This window comes from Rhyacophila brunnea, unplaced genomic scaffold (genome assembly GCF_057557595.1).
Source record: "Rhyacophila brunnea isolate RB1 unplaced genomic scaffold, BYU_Rbru_1.0 scaffold_117, whole genome shotgun sequence".
NCBI classification, from domain to species: domain Eukaryota; kingdom Metazoa; phylum Arthropoda; class Insecta; order Trichoptera; family Rhyacophilidae; genus Rhyacophila; species Rhyacophila brunnea.
The window spans coordinates 359,853-379,774 of record NW_028232771.1 but is presented as its reverse complement, the minus strand read 5'-3'; positions in this window follow the sequence as shown (position 1 = coordinate 379,774).

The following is a 19,922-nucleotide window of genomic DNA, read 5'->3' as shown; positions in this document are numbered from 1 at the left end:
TATCAAATCAACTTTGAAGGTTATCGCCAGTAAAATTCCCCTATATATGCTTCATAAACAGATTAATTCAAATCATTATTTCTTTAGTTATCTATTTCATATAAATTTAGTGCTTTAATATTTCATATCACGAATCTATGGACCTTTTGGTCGGAAAAATTACAAAAAATCTGTTATTTATGCATGAAATGAAGAAGCGATTGGTATCTTTTTTCACCATGTGTTTTATGTATGTTTTTATATAGATTTACGTACTTAAAATATTTCCGAAGCATTATCAGTAGCCATTAATTTTTTTTTTTATTTAAATGGTAAAAATATATACGATCTTTGGATTTATATTATATGATGTTGATAGAAAAAATCAGAATGGATTAAAAATTCCAGTATTTTTCAGTCTCAATCTTCCATGAAGTTGGTGAGAAGTGGAATAGTCCACCCTATCAAGATTTTAATTTTAAGATTCTGTGCTACAGTATTATAATTTCTTGCATTTGCGATGTTTAACAAAAATTGGTTATGTGGATAGAGTTATAATTTTGGAAACACAAAAATTGTTTTAGTTTAGTTGGATACATATTTGACCCCGATGCAATATTTCTTTAACAAAAAGGTTTTCAATGAAAGTTTACAGATAAGTTAAATCTAATTAATTCAAACACAACACATCTTTCTTATATATTTGGTTAAAGTTATAATTTAAACATTTTGTGATAAACTTAAGAATAATAAACTTATATTTTTGTATTGTATACTTTCTATATAAAATCTAAGGTGGTTTAAACGCAAATTACATACAGTTTTCGTTAAAATTATGGAACAAACATAGGCGCTGATCACAACTTTTCATCTTTTTATCAGTAAAGTTTATATTCCATGTATTTTTTAAAACATTTTTAAAGGTTCTAAGCAATTATAAGAGAGCGTATTTAAACAAATAAAGCATTTGGAATTTAGAAAGCACTATTTATGAAAAATTCTTTTGGTATTGATGATTTATGTTTTATAAGGAATGTATAATATATCTTAATACTGTGAGCCATGTATTAAATTATATGAATTATTTTGTATAAACACATTTAAATTCAGCAATTAAATGGAAATTTCGTTTAATTGTTTTGGTACATGCATTTTCTGGTATTTAAGCGTAAGTTTATTTGATTTCAAACTAAACAATGTTCAAATTAAATTTCTCCGATTCTCTCGTTTAATATTTTAAACTACATGTATTTTTCTAGTAATTAAGCGTAAATTTATTTGGTTTTAACTAAACAATATTCAAATTAAATTTTTCTAATTCTTTCGTTCAAAATTTACATGATTTGATATTTAAAATTTTTCCCTTGTTAATGAAGCTCACAAATAAAGTATCCTCACAAGTCAAGAAATGTAGAAAAGCACATTTCGATACCTCTCAAAAGAACAGACACACACGCATGTCGTCAATGCTTTCGAAAGATCTTCGTCAAAAATACATGTTCAGATCTTTTCCCATTTGCTCGGGTGACTCTGTACGTGTCATAACTGGAAAATACAAGGGACGCAATGGAAAGGTTACAAATGTTTCACGAAGAAATTATGCTGTAAGTGTAGAAAGCTGTGAGAAGCTAATTAATAATCAAAGAGTTGCTGATTCCATTCATCCAAGTAATCTTTGCATTACGGCTTTTAATTTGGAACATCAATCTCGGAATCAAGCTATTAATAAAAAAAGTGATGCGCATAAAAAACGAAAGGATGGATTCATTAAAAGAAACAACGAAGCAGAAAGTGTTAAAGCTTAATAAATAATATTTAACAAGATTTAATTTATTTACATACGAAAATATAATGCCTTATTTTTTAAAATAACCTATTCCATTAATTTAGTGTCGTGGTTACAAATCTTAATAATTCAAATTTTAATATTATATAAATACACAACATAATTCCAAGAGGAGCCGAACCTATATACAAAGGATATAATATCAAGATATACCCAATAGTCGATTCAATGGCCCAAAAGTAAGACTGGAATTCGTTAAACAAATTTAAATTATAATTAATTTATAGTTATTAAACAGGTTGACCATTTACTGTACCATAGATCACAGCACAATAAATTTGATTGTGAAGTGATAGTCGAGATATTTTCAGAAAGCATAAAACTAAGAAAAACCCTAAACTTTGCAATTCCATAAAAAAAATTTATATAGATTCTATGAACTTAGTTGTGAACAGCAAAGTCGAGGTATTGGTATAAATAGGAACATCAAGAAAAGCCATTAACAATTATAAAAAGAATTTATAGATAGTTCATAATTCATATCGACATAAAAAAGAAGTCGAGGAATTCGCACTAACAAAACACAGAAATAAGCACATGATCTCGATATTTATTCATAGAATCTAATCAATTATATATTCTAAAAAATAGTAGTTTAGAATATAGTTTTAATTTTGTTTATTCTACATACATAATCACTAAAACCATGATAAAAAATTATAAAAGCAATATTGCGAATTTCCATGGTTGAAAATATTTAATAGAATAGAAACCACCATAAAATAAAAAGTGCATCCACTTTATCATTTATTTTTTCATTCACCTACATCATAAAACTGTATCAAGATATCTTATCTTGGTATTGTGCATATAAAAGCATAAGATATACTTATATCATGTAGGACATAGATAAATGGTTTTTCACTATTTTTATTGATTCTATATCATGGTTTATGATTTTATTTTCACCTCTCAGATTATTTTATCTTTTAGAATAATATTTTTCTATTGTACTGTTTTAAGATACTAATAATATAAAAATCGTGCTAAAATCAATCTTACTTCTTTTTAATGATTATACTTTTGCCTTCAATATATATATTTTTTTGGGGAAAACTTTATGTTTCAATATAAAACAGATTTAATAGCAATTTTTCAATCACAATCTTTTTAGGTCTTTTATTTGTAGGTTTTTTCCACAATTTTTATTGATCTAATTGTCTTTCTAAATGTTTATGTCTGTTGCTATACTTTTCCAGTCGATTCTCTTAACAATATTCCTTAAAATATTTATTTTTTTAAACGTGAAGTTTTTCAATCACATTTTAATTTTGTATTTTAAATTTATTTAGTTTACAATAAGTCAACATTTTTATATTTGCGCTAATATGGCTTTTTTCGTAGTTAAAGATAACTTGTTATTAAAATATATATTTTTATTTTAACATTAGTTATTATGATAATTATACAAATAAACATCTATATTTTTTTAATATTTCGTAAATAAATATTATAAAATAATATACTTATTGATAGAACCACGAAAACTGCTATTACTGAGATTGCTCTTAGTATTCCCTCTTGTGAAGCATTCATTGATTTGATGTTCGACCCAAGAGTCAATACTTCTTCATCTTCTTTCGAAAATTTATTTGGTCGACTTTGTGATACATTTTCCTGCAACAATGACAATTCCTTTTGTGCATTGTTCTGCGATCCATCCGGAATTTTTTTTTGTATAAAGTTTTGTTCTTTACCTATAGTTTTAAAACTCACATTTTTTTGAACTTCGTTCTGCTCATTTTCCTAGAACCTTTTGTGTGCATCGTTCTGTGCCACATCCTCCGAATATTTCTGTCCCTCATATAAAACCCGATTCTTCAATTTTTCTTCCTTTACTTGCTCATCATTTTTATTATTTATTGTAGTTATATTTTCTTTATCAACTTCTTTTCTCAATAAGTCACAGATATCAGAAATGGCATTTTTATCACATAAATGACCGGCACATTCGGCAGAACAAGAAACTATTGGTTTTCTTCGAATGGTATACTTAGAATAAAAACATTCTTTATTTAAATCTTCTTTTTTTTTTAAATTTTTGCTACCTACATAAAAAACCTGTTCATTTAAATTATTTTCATAGCAAGGATGATCATATGCTTTAGAGTATAGAAAGAGGATTCTTTCTTTGCCTGAATTTGTATATTCAAAACCACGATATTTTATAGACAACATAATAAACTTCACAACCGTATCTGATTCTATATTTATATATTTTTTAATTCTTTGATAATTCACGCATGCTTGAAAATAAAAATTATCATCTTTATCAAAAAAAATTTTATATGGCAAAAATGTTTTTGTTTGATCGCTAAAGTACAAACAATAGTTCAGGTAAACAACAACACCATCCCATACATTTTCTTTAATATTTGGCTCTGTTTTAAAAAAAAAATCGGGTCCAAAATATTTATTTTCATAGCTTTTCATATAAGTGGTATCTATTCTTTGTCCTAAAGTATTATCTTCTTTTAAGGCACATAAAAGTTCATCATAAGACGCATACTTTTCAGAATTTGCTAGCAATCTTTTTTCGATTTGGTCTGCGCATTGACGGTGGTAATCCGAAATAAAACATTTTAAACAATCAATCACAAGATAAATTCTTTTATTTATTAAATTAGAAAACGTTTTTGTAATCTTCACGCTATTGAACTTTCGTTCCTTTAGATTCTTAGCAATTTTATATGAGTGAGTATTGTTTTTTCGCAAAAGATACAAGAAATTAATCACATTTATACTTTAGGCTTGTTGAAACTTTTGGAAGTTTGTCATGAATAAATCCAAAAGCTTCGTATAAAATTTTTTCACTATTCGATATATCTTCTTTAACTGCTTCGACCTTGAATGAGTCTTCTTGGTTTTCTGTCTGAATTTTTCGTTCACTCGTTTCTTCTGATGGTTTTTTGGGTTGTGATTTCAACATTGTGGTGAATAATAAGAAAATATTTTGGCGATCGGTTTAATATTAATCATTTTTGACAGCAAATTCACTTATTTTTTCTTGTATTTTGTTTTTTATGGGTATATTGAATTTATAAAATACTTATCACCCCTTTATTCCTTTTGCGATTGAAATGATAATCGGTCGCCAAATTCTACACACAAATTAAATGAATCGGTAAGTAATATTAGCAAAGATGTTTATATTATTAAATCATTGCTCAAATTTCTACTAATCTTTATAAATCTTTTTTTTAGGTAAAATCATTTAAAAGAAATCTTCACTAGCTTATTTGTTATCTTTACAACTTCATATCATTATTCATGATATATTGATCACCGTTGATAAAATTTTTATTGATAAATAACTAAAATATTAATTATAATGCCGATGAAAAAGAATAACTCTTGATCACGTGGATAAAATTTTTATTGACAAATAACTAATCTATTGATTGAAAATTTCGATAAAAAAGATTTACTCTTGATATTAGAGATAAAAATGGTCTCTTGATGCTTTATGCTTCGATAAAAATATATCCATCACTTGGGTTTACATAAACCACTGACATAAATATCGTTATTGTTGTTTAGTATGTTATTTTGCATGTAATAATATTTTTGTTGTAAAAAAAGTCAATAAAATATAGATTGTAGGCTTCATTTATATAAATTACTTGATTTTTTTTAATAAATTAATAATGGAAAATGGGTTAGTATAGTTTTGAATTTGCAAATTGTATATCTCATATACCTCTTGATATAATAATTTCATGTGATGAACGATTTTTGTGTCTGAAATAATATTTACCACTGTGTTAATTCGAAAAAAAATTGATCTGTTTCATAACAATATTTACAAAAAAATTGCTTTAAATCTGATTCATACTAAGCCTTAAGATTTTCTAATTTTAAAAAATAATTACTCTATAACATCCTTTAAATTCCAAATTAAATCTTTAAATACCTGTTGGTGTAAATAGCAAATAGGATATCTCGTTTGTATAGATATTGATTGAAATATTTTAATATCTTTTTTTTTGCTATCAAAATTTTCTATTTTAAATTTTAGATCTGTATAAATTTCTCATATGAAGTACGGCATTTCTTTAAAAACTATATTTATACTTTTTAGGTGAAAAAAAGTTCGGATATTCATAAAACAAAATATTTTTGATATATAGTATGCGTAAATTGATATGAGTATTACCGTCTCATACCATTTAGTTATAAGAAGCATATTTTGTGTATATTCGACACCACGAATATATATTTTCACTAAAAGATAAAATATTTAGATCAAAATCAGCTTATAATGGCATTTAAAAATTTACAAAAATCGTGAAAATTATGAAGAAAAAAATTGGGCACAAACTGTTCTTTTTTGTGCCCCAATAAATTTCTTTAAACTAAATGTACATTTTAAAAATTTAAATTTTCCAAAGAACCCACAGATTATAAATTAACTTTTTCTAAACGTCACAAAAAATAAATATCAAAGATGAAACGTTACAAACTTCTTAAAGTGGCAATTTTGCATTTTAGGGTTATATATTTATTTGGCATTTTTTCTTGTTTCAGTGAATACTCTGATATCATCCTTGGCCATTTAATATTAATATTTATCGTGCCATATTATTTACGACGTAAAATTAAGAATATTGCGGTTTTATGTTAATACAAGGTGCGAAATATGATATCAAACACCACGGTGTAGTGTTAATTATAATGAAACGAAAATGTTTATTGGATTGAACCCAAAAAAGGTTTTATTATATTACAAAGATAATTAAAAAGTCACATTTAAGTTCTAGTAGGGTTATAAAAATGTTGGCTTGATCCTTTAAATATGTAAATACCATTAGAATGGTATGTTAAACGTATCCTAGTCAACATGCTTATAGAGTATAAAATTTGTAGCATAATATATAGTTTAATGATATTTTTCTATCTTTTAAAGTTTTTATAGATCATGAGAAGCATAGAAAGAAGAAATAGTCAATTTAATGGGTTGTTATTAAAAGAGTGTTTTCATTTTTAATAGACTTTACGCTATAAAAATAAATAAAAATTTGATCCAAACACGATATTATACAAAAACTTTCTTTAATAATATTGATATACAACAGATTGCAATTTAAACTTTTAAGTATACCAAAAAGATATTCCCAGATGAAAAGCCTCTTTCGATCTGTTATGTGCGAGTTGCGATATGAAATAATTATTGGGATATTTTCAAACTCCATGCTGTATTTTTAAATACGTAACATTTGATTCTTTTAGCAATAATTGAGACATTCGTTTTTTAAAAAGCAAACTCATAATATATTTTACGTATTCGACTCATATTTCTAAAAAAATATCTCTAATAGAATTTAATATGAAAAAATATTATTGGAATTCATTTTTTCTAGTTTTTAATGTGAAAACTGATCTTTGGTAATATTGATACACCAATGAGACTAGGATTTATGTCGATACGGTTCATCAAAAAAAAATATTGCTCAAGATCACGGTTGTTTATTTTTACTACAGCATCTTCCTCGATTTTGAATATAAAATGCGCCTCATATTGTAAATTCGTGCTGAAAAAGCTTGTTTACTTTGCGAAACCATAGAACTAGATGGATTGAGCTTCAGTAGAAAGTTTACCTGAGAAATCCTATAGAGACTACCACTCCATGGGTCAAAAGATTAGACATTTAATAACATCTTTTAACATCAAATAAGATTTTTTAACACATTCAATAACTACAGTATAAAAAAATCGACATAGTATGGTGGCATATTGTACATGTAATAACATCGATTTTAACAAAAGATACGTTTCTAGATTTTAGAAATATTTTTTTTATTATAGTGATTATATTAGTAGGGGAAAAATATTGGTGATAATGTCCAACCGAGCTCGCTATCAAATTATTATGATGCAAAAATAAATTTTATTGCTTGTATTAACATTCTAACAGTTAAGGTAAAAATAACTTATTTTATAAAAATCAAATAAAAATATATGTTAAATATATCTCACATGCATTATCACAATCATAATAGAAGTATGTTATGGAAAAATGCATCTTCAATATTTTAATTGATGCAACAGGTAAATTATTATTCTTAGTCAAAAAACGAGGAACGATTTGCCAATGAATGTCAATTTGTGTTCAAAGCAGCATTTTATAATATCAAATGTTATATTTAACATCTATTATAATGCAGTATTAAATAGGTGATTAGTTTGGTTTTAGTTTGTACGAAATCCCAATGTCAAAGTTTTAAACTCTATGGCACTTGATTCACGCGAATATATCTAAGATATATACTTTCGGCATTATTTAATTGAATATTTTTTGCGTAATAATATTTTAAGCGACATAATTCTTGCAGAATAAAGTTTTAAATTCGTTTTTAAAAATGCTATAAATGCAAAAATACGCGAATATGTTTACATATATTGCCATGAAAATAAAAATTAAATCATAGGCGAAGAATGTGTTGTTCTCCCTTTTTATCAGCCAAAAAAAAAGATATAATACGTCGAATTTGAACGCGAAATTATTCACTTCAGGTTATTTTAACACTAAATACGCAAAAAATCACGTGATTTACAAAAAAACATCAAATATTACAGAAATTACTCAAACTGTATAATTTTTCGGTATGATTTACTTTATTGATCTGCATTTTATTCCATCGGTTTATATATAAGCAGTATCTATAAAGAAATCAAATTAACTTCATTTTACTTTTTATTATAACAACCCGGCTATGTTTTTGTATTAAAATTATATATGCGCAATTTACCGATTGTCTAATTCAATTTTTTTTTTGCAGACAATATATGCGCATTTTAAATTCTAAACTAGAAGAGTTAACGAGAAGACACAATATGAAATCATTTTTATACTAAAATACGCCCAAAATAAAATTACAACATTAGTAGATTCGAATATTTTGCAAAGTATTACAGTAATTATTGCCTCTAAATGTTCAAAAAGCGCGCCTTATTCGTAAAATTTTTTTACGTCATATAAAATCTATAATTTTTTTGAGTAGATATTATCAGCTTTGAGCGTAATTATACTAATAGATTGTTCTTTTTAGAATTTCATAGATCCTTTACTGGGAAGAAAATTTTTGTTGTGTACAAACCCATGCTCATACAACAGTCCATCGTATATGAAAAAAGATATAATAAATTGAATATTGAATCTTTTGAATTATGATTGTTATATATAAGACAATATAAAAGAAATCAACAATTATATATAGCGATTTATGTACAGTATCATATGATATATTTTAAAATAATTTTACAGGAATTTACCCAAGAATATTACCAAAAAGCCAGTGTTGTTAAGTAAGGGGTAAATATAAAAATAAATAAGTTAAATAAACAGAATAAAGCATCAAAAATATTGCATGAACCGATAAGTTTTAAATACGCAAAAAATAATATATAAATTATTCTAGGGCTAGGAAGCAAAATATAGATTATTTTTTGCGTATCTTTGGTATATAGTATAAAAAATCAATCGTTTAGAATCCAATTAAATAGAATTAAGGCTGAAATGTTCAATAATATAGAAAAATATATTTTTTAAAAAGAAGTTTTTTGTTGAATCTGTAAAAATATTTCTTCGATGCATTAAATCATATTAAAACTCATGATTTATGATTTAAAAGATAAATTAGTTTGTTTATTTATAATCAAAATATGTAAATTCTATTTTTACTTAAAGAAAAAAATCCAAAGGTTCATTCTCCTTTAACGTAAATGCATTATTAAAAACAAGAATATTGACTACAACGCAAAAATAGAATTTTTCCATAATATATACATACAAAACATCAAAGTACTTTATTTTCAGCAATATATTTACAGATCTAAGTAAATATTCATGTACGACTATCTCGTGATTTTTTATTCTTCAATAATGGGATGAGGCACTGTATATATAATGTGAATAGCCGATAAATAGAGATTTATAAGACTTAAAACATGTGACATTTGAGATTTTTTTGTCGGGGTAAATATATGTATATAATTATAGTTTTTGTTCTGGTGCACAACTGTTGAGTTTCTCGTGCGCACATAGTATATATACTTAAATTTTCTTCTGATCAATTTTTTCTTCGATACTTTTTCTCTTGGTGATTTCTATTAATTCAAGATTCTTTCACAATCTCAAGGTTGATATTTATGCCTCGTCCTGGTTCGTGACCTACAATCCTGTCAGGTATATTTTATGGTATTGTGTTACCACACATTCCCTAGTTATAACATATGTGAAAATATTTGTACATATAGGACAAATTTTTGCTAACAGACAATACTTAACCAGTTTTTCGTTCTAACTATTTTAATATTGCCGATAGTGGTCACGCCTGTTTCTAATATAGTTTAATATTTTAATTCTTTTCGTATATGAATATACAAAGTCTTTCCTGCAATACTATACTGTCTGACTTTATTATCATATTTATTTTGATTTAAGCTAATTTATTTTACATTTTTTCTTGTACAGGAGATCTCTTGATCCTCTTGGCATAATATATCACTTAATAGTAACATAAAAGTAATTTATCTTATTAGTTTGCCGGTATTCGTGTAGTATCATGATCAATTATTTTAGCGTTTGCTTTCCAAGTGATCTACTGTTTTAAAAGAATGTTGACTCAGATAAATATTCATCCTCCCTTCTAGACGTTGTTTCACTTATAAATATAACAGGCCTGAATGCTGAATGAGTCTTAAGTAATAATTTTGAGCCTCTTTTTTTATCATAATGTTTTAAGCATTATCTACATATGACATTGAGGAGTTTTCGATGAAATTTTAAGGATTTGTTTGCGCAAATACTCTCTTTGAACTTATATTAAAGATCTTAAATATCGAATTTTATAGAATGTTTTTTTCTGTAGTAATTTTATCAAAGAGGCCTGGTGATTCGTGTTATTATATTCAAATTATATCATTGGACTTTTTTTTAAGCTGACCGTATATCGCAGTATTGTGATTAAAAAGCTTGAAGAGGATCTTTTCGGATTGAATTCTACATATTCAAGACCAAATTCCATTCATTTCTTTTGGAATTTTTTTCATTTTATTGATTGGTTTCTAATCTATTTTAATTATTTTTAATAGTGCCTGATGTCATTTTATAGCTTTCTAAAAGTCATTGGCTCTAGCTTTAGTAAACCCACGTAGCAGTTTATTAGTATTCCTACAGGCACATTTATGACTATAAAATAATTATATTCATTCATTTATGTTAGCACAGGCTGCCTACCTATTTAAATATTTAGTTTTATAAGTAATTTCCGATTTCTTTCCCTGATTAGATTCTTATAGTTATTTATATTTATATATATATACTTTCTAATTCGAAAAACTCAAAATCTATGCAATTTATAGCGTAATGGCAATTTTTCGCATATTTTAAAAAATCCTTATGCATTTGAAAAATATGCATTGCTTCATTGAATATAAATATATTTATTGATCGTCTATTTCAAAATTAATAAATATACAATTGAAAGGAAATAAATTGTTGTAATTGCCTTCTTGTCTAATCATGATGGTATATATGGGATTGTTATATTTATCAGCGGCTAAGTGCTTCCTATAATAGTAAAAACAGTAGTATATATGGTATATATAATATATATCCTTAAAAGTTCCTTTTTTAGGTCCAATTATATATCTCTTTATCTTAAAATATTAGAGGTATATCCTTTTATCATAATTAGTAAAATGTATGCTATTATTTTTAAGCAGTTAAAAATGTACACAAGGTCTATTATATCAGTTGCTTTTACTGAGAATCGTGTTATCTGTAAATTGATATTGTGTTAACCTTTGCTAGAAACGTTTATCATTGCCTTTTATTTACCCTAATGCACTCTTCTGATCTTTCTATGTTAGTTTTCTGATAATAGGTTTCAGAATCTGACTTCGTTCTGTAATTCCTATAAAATTACTTGATTGCCAACTTTCACATTTTTTAAAATATGCCATAGGTATATATATTCAATCCATTTATAACTTCTTACATGATTTGTGGTATTAAATGTCAGGATAGAATCGATTTTAAACCTTTTTATTTTACAGGCATACAATTTGACTTCTCATCTAATATTGAGTGTAGCTATGTGTTATATACGTAGAGTATTGTATATTACATCGTATCCTGGAGCTTTCTGGTAGATGATCCAATATCAGAAAGTATTCTTCTAAGCATAAAAAGAACACTTAAGTGTGCTTTTTAAAATATTTTGCACAGTTAGGCATTTAAGTTTACATCTTTTGCTTTAGTATAACATATTTGTCCGCAAAATTATAGCTTTTTCTTTACCAGCATTATTGTCTAGTTTCCCGTATTTTTTATACGCCGTTAAAATTGAATTCTGTAGACTTTGATATGAACTGTTACTTTTTAAATGTGTTTCTTTTGCTTATATTCTTATTATATTGGTGTATCTTTTTTACCCAGGGAGCTTCTTTCTTTCTAAATTTTTTTCTTTGTGTAATTTCTATGTCTCCTCTTCCGAAAAATTTGTTTCTTTCTTTAGATTCAGAATGATCGATTTGTGATTTAATAGCATTGTGTTTTTTTCTAGACTTTATTTATTTTTCATCCTTTATTATAAGATATTTAAATCATTTTGGAGCTGTATTGGATGACAATACCTGGCAGCATTATAAACAAAGTACTATAATTCTACTATTATCTCTATGATTTTTTTTTGGTGTGTAGCAGAAATACCCACATTAGCTGCCTTCTTCATACCATCACTTTTCATGCTTTTAATTTAGAATTTGATCATTTAATTTTCTTTATAAATTTCTCATATCTATAATTATCAAGCACGTCAGTACACCTATAAATGAAAAATTTTAGGCATCAAGTTATTTCAATAGCTTAATCTTATATGGTCTTTATCCTTGGTGAATAGTTTTCAGCGTTTTGTTTCAATTTAATATATATTACAGACTCAATTTATTCCCGTCATTATTTGTACGATCATTTTTCGTTTTTTTTAAGCAGAGTCAAGATTATATTATAGTTATAGATATCATAAAGGCTTTAAGGAACTTTTTTTGCTAGTTTTCGGCATACTTTTAATGTTTATAGAATAAAGCTGTAATCCTCTTAAATTTTTTGATCTTTCTAGGCTTACTTCATAATGCAGTAATGAACAAATTGAAGATAACCGTCGTACTAATGCGCATTATTGCATGTGATAAAGGCAGGCTGTAAGCACACTTATTCGCGTAGGTTCTGTTTATAAATGTTATTTTTTGTATTTTTCACATTTTTTTTCTTTATAACCTAAAATAAATCTAATATGTAAAAAGTATCATATAATTAAAATAATTTTCTTTGGTTTTTATTCCTAGATTCTGATTTACCTATTATTTAAGTTTAGTTTTCTCCGGAATTATTCTAATTTTTATAAATAATGTCCTTTATAATCAATTTTTTTCTGTTATAAAAATATAATGAATCAATAAGATGAATTTATTATATTTTAATTTTGCCATACACCTAAAAATAAAGACATAACCAAAATACAATAAAACAAATTTGATCCTTATAGATCATCATGTTTGATAAATAAACATTTTGATTATATAATTGCAAAAACTAAATAGTCAATGTGGATTTAATTAGGCATTAAGATTTCATTAAAAAGTTGAAATGCACTCGAAGCTATACAGAAAAGAATTTGTTGCAAGAATAATATCGTATAATTTTTAACATCAAAAATTTTTTATTCAAATACATTCGAAATATTTAGTAAATCAACAAAAGAAAATTTTTTCTTGATAAAACATGAGCTCGAAAGTGAAACCAGCTTTTAAATATAATGATGTAGTTTATATGTATATTTATAAATAATTAAGAGATTAATATAGAAATATATGTGAATCACCACATACTAAAACAATTATGGACTTTAGAAAAGTAAAAAGATAAGGTCTAATTTATTGCCAAATAAGTATTGTTATACTGATCTATCTATTTTCAGTTTAGAAAATATCATGATATTAGGTTAAAAATGTAAGGAATTTATAAATTATTTGAATTATATTTTTTTTCCTGGCCTTTATATTACTTTTTGGTAAAATAAGAAAGTTGTTGCAATTTACTTACGATCCTTGGTTGATTTTCAAATCAAAAATCATTTTAATTTATCAAATCGTAACGATGCAGTATAAAACATCGTACATTAAATTATTTTTTCAGTCAGAATGCTCTAAACGTTTTAAAGTATTGATATATTTATTTTCTTCTGTAGAAATTGGGATAAAATAACAATTACACAGTAAGATATGATTTTTATTGCGAAAAAAAAATATTTTTATGTATTTTTGTTTAATATCCAATTTTTAACCTCTAAACATACATGATATCATTGTTATTTTTATAATTGGGAGTGGGTGATTTAACCGAAATATAATACAATTTTATTTTCTTTAGAAAATTAAAAATCAAATCGGTAATATTCCTGTAATCAATCCTATATTTAATGATTTTCCTGCTATGTTCTAATATAACAAACGGTTTTATTGATATTTATGTGATTTGTATATTTTATAAAAATTGAGACTTTTTCGATGGTAAAAATTAATTTTTTTGTATTTAGTTCCTTTTTTTATTAAAGGTTTGAATTTATGTAGTTATTATTTTTGGATATTTTAATTAGATGATTCGATCCTTTCATCCATCTTGATTATAATTATTTGTTAATAATACTTATTGGCATAAATTTTATAAATAATAGATCATCAACAAAAAGATCAGAAATTTATGCATAACCGAATATTTCCATTTTTTACGCAATTGCTTTAGAAATAATTAACCAGAATAAATTCACTTGAGCAATAAAGATACTTGGAAAATTTAAAAATAATCGCAGTATGATCTCAATGGATTCCCGTATACTAGATTTTCCAGATAATTCTAACTTACATATATTTAATATCAAAAATGGCATTGATAAGGCATACAGAAAGATAAACGTTTTGCTAGGTTAACACTAGAATCAGCTAAGTAATTAGATGTGGAGGTTTTATAAAAGAAAGAAAATAGATCTAGAATAGAAGATATTAATTTTTCTGTGTCTAAAATTAAAGAAAAAAACATCATATTCAAAGAATTATTTTTTAAAAAAGTACGTGCTCAAGTTTTACAATTTTAATTATAGCTGTAAAATAAATGATTCTACAATAATTTATTTCTTCATTTAAAATTGATAAGATGGATTTTGATTAGCATCAGATATGTAAAAATGATGAGACATCAAGTTTAATTGCATATGTAAACTGAACTTCTGATAATAAAAGCGACTACAAATTATTTACCGTTTAAATACATTCTTAGTAACCTATCAATTACCTAAATAAAAGACATTTCGTTTCGAAAAAGAATTAAAATAATTCGATAACAAAGACATTATGCATGATAGTATTCAACCTGTTAATTTTCATCAAAATACAGATAAGTATTATACTAGCACGAATGTGTAAAATAAAATTACAAGCCAAATAATTTTGCAGAAGATTATGTTTTAGCTTTAAAAAAGTATTCACCTTCAGCCTATACGACAAATATTCAGTATTATAGATCTTTAAACGTTTTATCCCATAAAAATTTCCACACTACTTTGTCATCAATATTTTTATATTTATAGGGTTACACCACAACGATGTGATATTTGGCGGTGTTTGCAGTTTAAACCTTATTAAATAAATTACAATTCATCGCTTTCTAAAATTATAGAAAATACGATAGACACTATAAACAGCTAAAAATAGAGCTCAATTGTCATCTATTTGATAGATATATCGATCTTTTCGATTTCTATTTTAATATTTATGTATCGATTTTTCTATACTAAATTATATTAGAATCAGTTTCAAATAATAAAAATATATCATATGATTTAGAAAAAAGGTTTTGAATTCTTGTGCTTAGGTTTTAAAGATAATTTCCAGTTTTACCTTTTTCTAGATGATTTTTGGAATGAAATTTGTGCAATATAATCAACGGCTGCATTTTTATGTGTAAATATGTATCAAATAAAAATAAGGGAGTTATTTCAATTTTATTTCGATGTCTGGTCTTATTTTCAATAAAAAAAATTGTGTATGTATACTTTATTACTAGAAGCTTAATCAATTTCTACAGTGACTACTTTTGTCAAGAAAATCAGAAGATTTTAAGGAAAAAATTTAATTTATATAATCAGTTTTACTGATAATAATTAGCCTGTTTAATTTTTTTTTAAATAAAATTTCTGACCTGTTTCAAATAACTTAACAGAAAAACATACAAATATGGTCTTTTTTGGAAGAAATATATATTGATCAAATAGTCGAAACTATTTATATTGTGCAATATAGATGAACAAATAAGAATTAACAATTAAAGTAATTAAAAGGCAACAAAAATATTGAAGAAGACATTTATATTTAGAAAAATTAAAATTTACAAACAAACAAGAAGTTTAAAAGAAATAAATATAATAAAAATCAAGAAAATACCATAAATAGATTTCTGAATGTAATTAAATACATAAACCGATTTCAGTTGAACATTTTTTTTTCAAAATAAAATAAGAAAAATATTTTTTCGCGATTATCGTATTTTAAAGAATAATGGTAAAAGCCGAAAAAAAAAATCATTAAATTTTAATTATGGGCCGACGGAAAATATGTAGTACGTATACAAAAAATACAAATTTAGATAATAATATGTCAATAGAGCCTTTAGAACTCATATATATTTAATCGCTTAAAAAATGATGTTTTGCTGTTACAAAGTGTATGTTGTAAACTAATTTTCATGAAAAAATTCATACTCTGTGTTATATTACACATAAGAAAATGAAGTATGTTAAAGAGCATTTTTTATGAAAGAGAAAAAATAAGAAGTGAAATATTATAGAGAATTACCAATTTATGGATTATACATTCAAGAAGATAACCTTTGTATTAATTAGGAATATATAAACAAAATCTAAAAAATTTATTTTTTCGTATAGTATATTTCTAGAAAAGTCTGGACTTATGTAAATAAATTATAAGTACAAGTAATTTCATGAAATAAGAAATCGTTCTTATTGAATCACAATTTTATTTTGGGGGTTTAAATATTAAGACACTGATATTTAAATAGATTGATGTTTAAGTCAGAGAATATTAAATCGTTCAAGAAACACAAAATATATTTAGATTGTATTTGAATCATGAGACACGTAAAGAATAGTTGTTCAGATGTGTGCATTACTTTAAAGAAGGCTTACAATAAAAATTTGTTCTAAAATAATGTTGATGTTGCTGAAAATTTATATTCAAGTGAATGCATTTAAAATTTCTTTTTTTTGGAAATTTGAAAAAAATACAAGATAATATTTCATCTTGAAAATAATACGCTGTATTTTTAGATTATATGTTAATAAGTTACAAATTCTATCAACTACTGTGAATTATTCTAATTTAAAAAAAAAATTAAAAGAACAATTCTTTTATGGATGAAATCGCCCAAAAATCACAATTCGACATGTGATAAATAAATTTTTTATTTAATAAAGCAGCGAATAGTAACAAAATGCATCTCAAGATTATTAAGACTATAAACGATTTATTATTTGCACTTAGTATAGAAAAACTCGAAATACATTAAAATTAAATTTTCAATAAAAGTCGTATAAAAACGCATCATAAATGGTCTTCAACGTATCATTTAATTTAAATTCGTATATATTGTAGTATAAATAAACATGTGTTATGTTTCATCAATAAAATTTATCCGAAAAATAAGCATAACGTCCATATAAACGTCGAAATTTTTTTAAATCATAAACTTTATAAATTTAAAAATTTTAATCCCACCAAAATCATGGGCTCTAAAGTCAAATAAATCTATTATTTTATTTGATAGACATGATAGATTAAAACATAATTATTTATTCGATAAAAACACTTTATATGTGAAACAAAGAAATGCAAATTAAGATGCAAAAATTTTCTGCTAAATTCTAGTGAAAAAAAACGCGAAAGCACACAAAATAATATATTGGTTATCTATACACACAGAGCAATCAGCAACTTTATCACCTAGAGATAATACATATTTATTCATAAAAATCGCGTCAAAATATTAAGATTCTCATAAATATTCCGAGGTTATAACGGCAAGAGTTTTTAAGCGCCCAATTATTTTTTAATTGTAAATTAGGCTATCCATGCTAAATTTCACATCATCGAATGATCTAAAGAATAACAACAAGAACATAAAATTTAAGTAGAAACGCAAAGAGAAAAGTAGCAAAGAAAAACTAAATCTATATACTTTTACAAATTGCATAGACTTTTAAAAATGTACAAAAGCTAATCAGAAAAAATAATCGAGGTCATGAAATAAATATAATTCTGACAATATATAACAACTTTACATAAAAAATCAAGAAATGACTCAGAGAAAACTTAACACTTAGTTTGCTCTTTTTTTGGAAATCTAACCAAAATCATGGAAGATATGGTAAAGATACAGCAAGCTGCCTATAGAGCCATGAATATAAGTTGGCAAGCCAGATCAAGATATTTAACACTTCACCACTGTCAAAAGAGGAGATCCATAAAAGCATATCGATGATCAGAAGCCTATGTAATAACGTACAAATCATATAAAAAACAAAATTCGTATGAAAGTCCACAAAAGAGGTAATAACTGCAAAAGATATCCTAAATAAAAGTAATACAAGCTTGGCGGAATAATAAGCATAAAAATAAGAAATTTCTACGGATTTATGGAGCAACATTTCATAAGAAAAAAATTTACAATGAAAAGTTTGCGATTTGAATCTAACATAAATATTTTATATCCCAAAAATAGCCCACATTGTGATATAAGCCGAAAAAAATCTATAACATTATTTGGTGCAAATTTAGGACAAAAAAGGACTAAACAATAAATTTATATATATCTGCACAAAAGCACATAAGAAATTCTTTGTGGTGTTATAACTATTTTTAAAACCCAAATCTTTGATATTCTAAATTCATTACAGAACTTAAAAGTTCTAGAACGAGTCGAAATTTGTAAATACTGTATAAAAACAATGAAAATTTAACCTTTATAATTTTCCATATCTAAAAAAATAAGAAAGGAATGTTATTATTAGAGGATTACAAAATTAATTTTTATAAAAGATAATGCGAATGAATCGATAACTTTATCTATTGCATCTATTCTTGTAAATTTTTTGTAATCAAAAAACAGCACTGTCAATTATCCCAGAATTAGTATTAATTTACAAAGTTTGTAAATTGAATATTAACTCAGAACATTAAGAACGATATAAGGCGCTAAGGAGAGACTCATGTAAACGTTTCGGTAAAAATCAAGTACAAAAACAAATTGTTTTAAAGGTAATGTCATATATAATGAATGTAAATAATTTCACATGAAAAATTTTTGTTGCATAAAACTTCAGCATCCAATGAAATTAGCAGTAGAATTTATCTCTAAATGCAGAAATAACCGGGATTTATGGCCGAATCTAAAAAACTTAGAAATATATCTGAAAAAAATTGTTATGAATTCTCCAGCGTGCAAATTTATCAACACTTGTTTATAGATTTTGTAGTTATCCAAAAATTTGAATATTAAATCGAAATCAGAGATTAAACATAAAAAAGAAAAAAATTTGTTCGATACTAACCATTCACTAATCTAAATGTGCATATATCACAGCAAAATAAGATAGTAAAAATGAATGATGTCATATATAGCAGCTCAGTTCATTGAAAACATTCGAATAGTAAATAAAATAGAAAAATCAGCAACAAATAAAATAAATACACGGTAACAGCACTGTTATTATATATAGATGTTATAAAATATATATTTTAGTATCTGATAACTGTAACTACGTTATATAACCGAAACCTTGAAATAAAAGAGAAGCGGAATACTAGAAGGAGTACAAATTTTATGTAAAACCGGACAAGAAAATTTTAAAATAGTTTATTAATGTATATGGAATATTGCTGCATTATAATAATGAAATTTTACAAAAATCAATTTGGATTCTATGATAAAATCGTGATTTGCATAATTAGAGTGCTCATATAAAA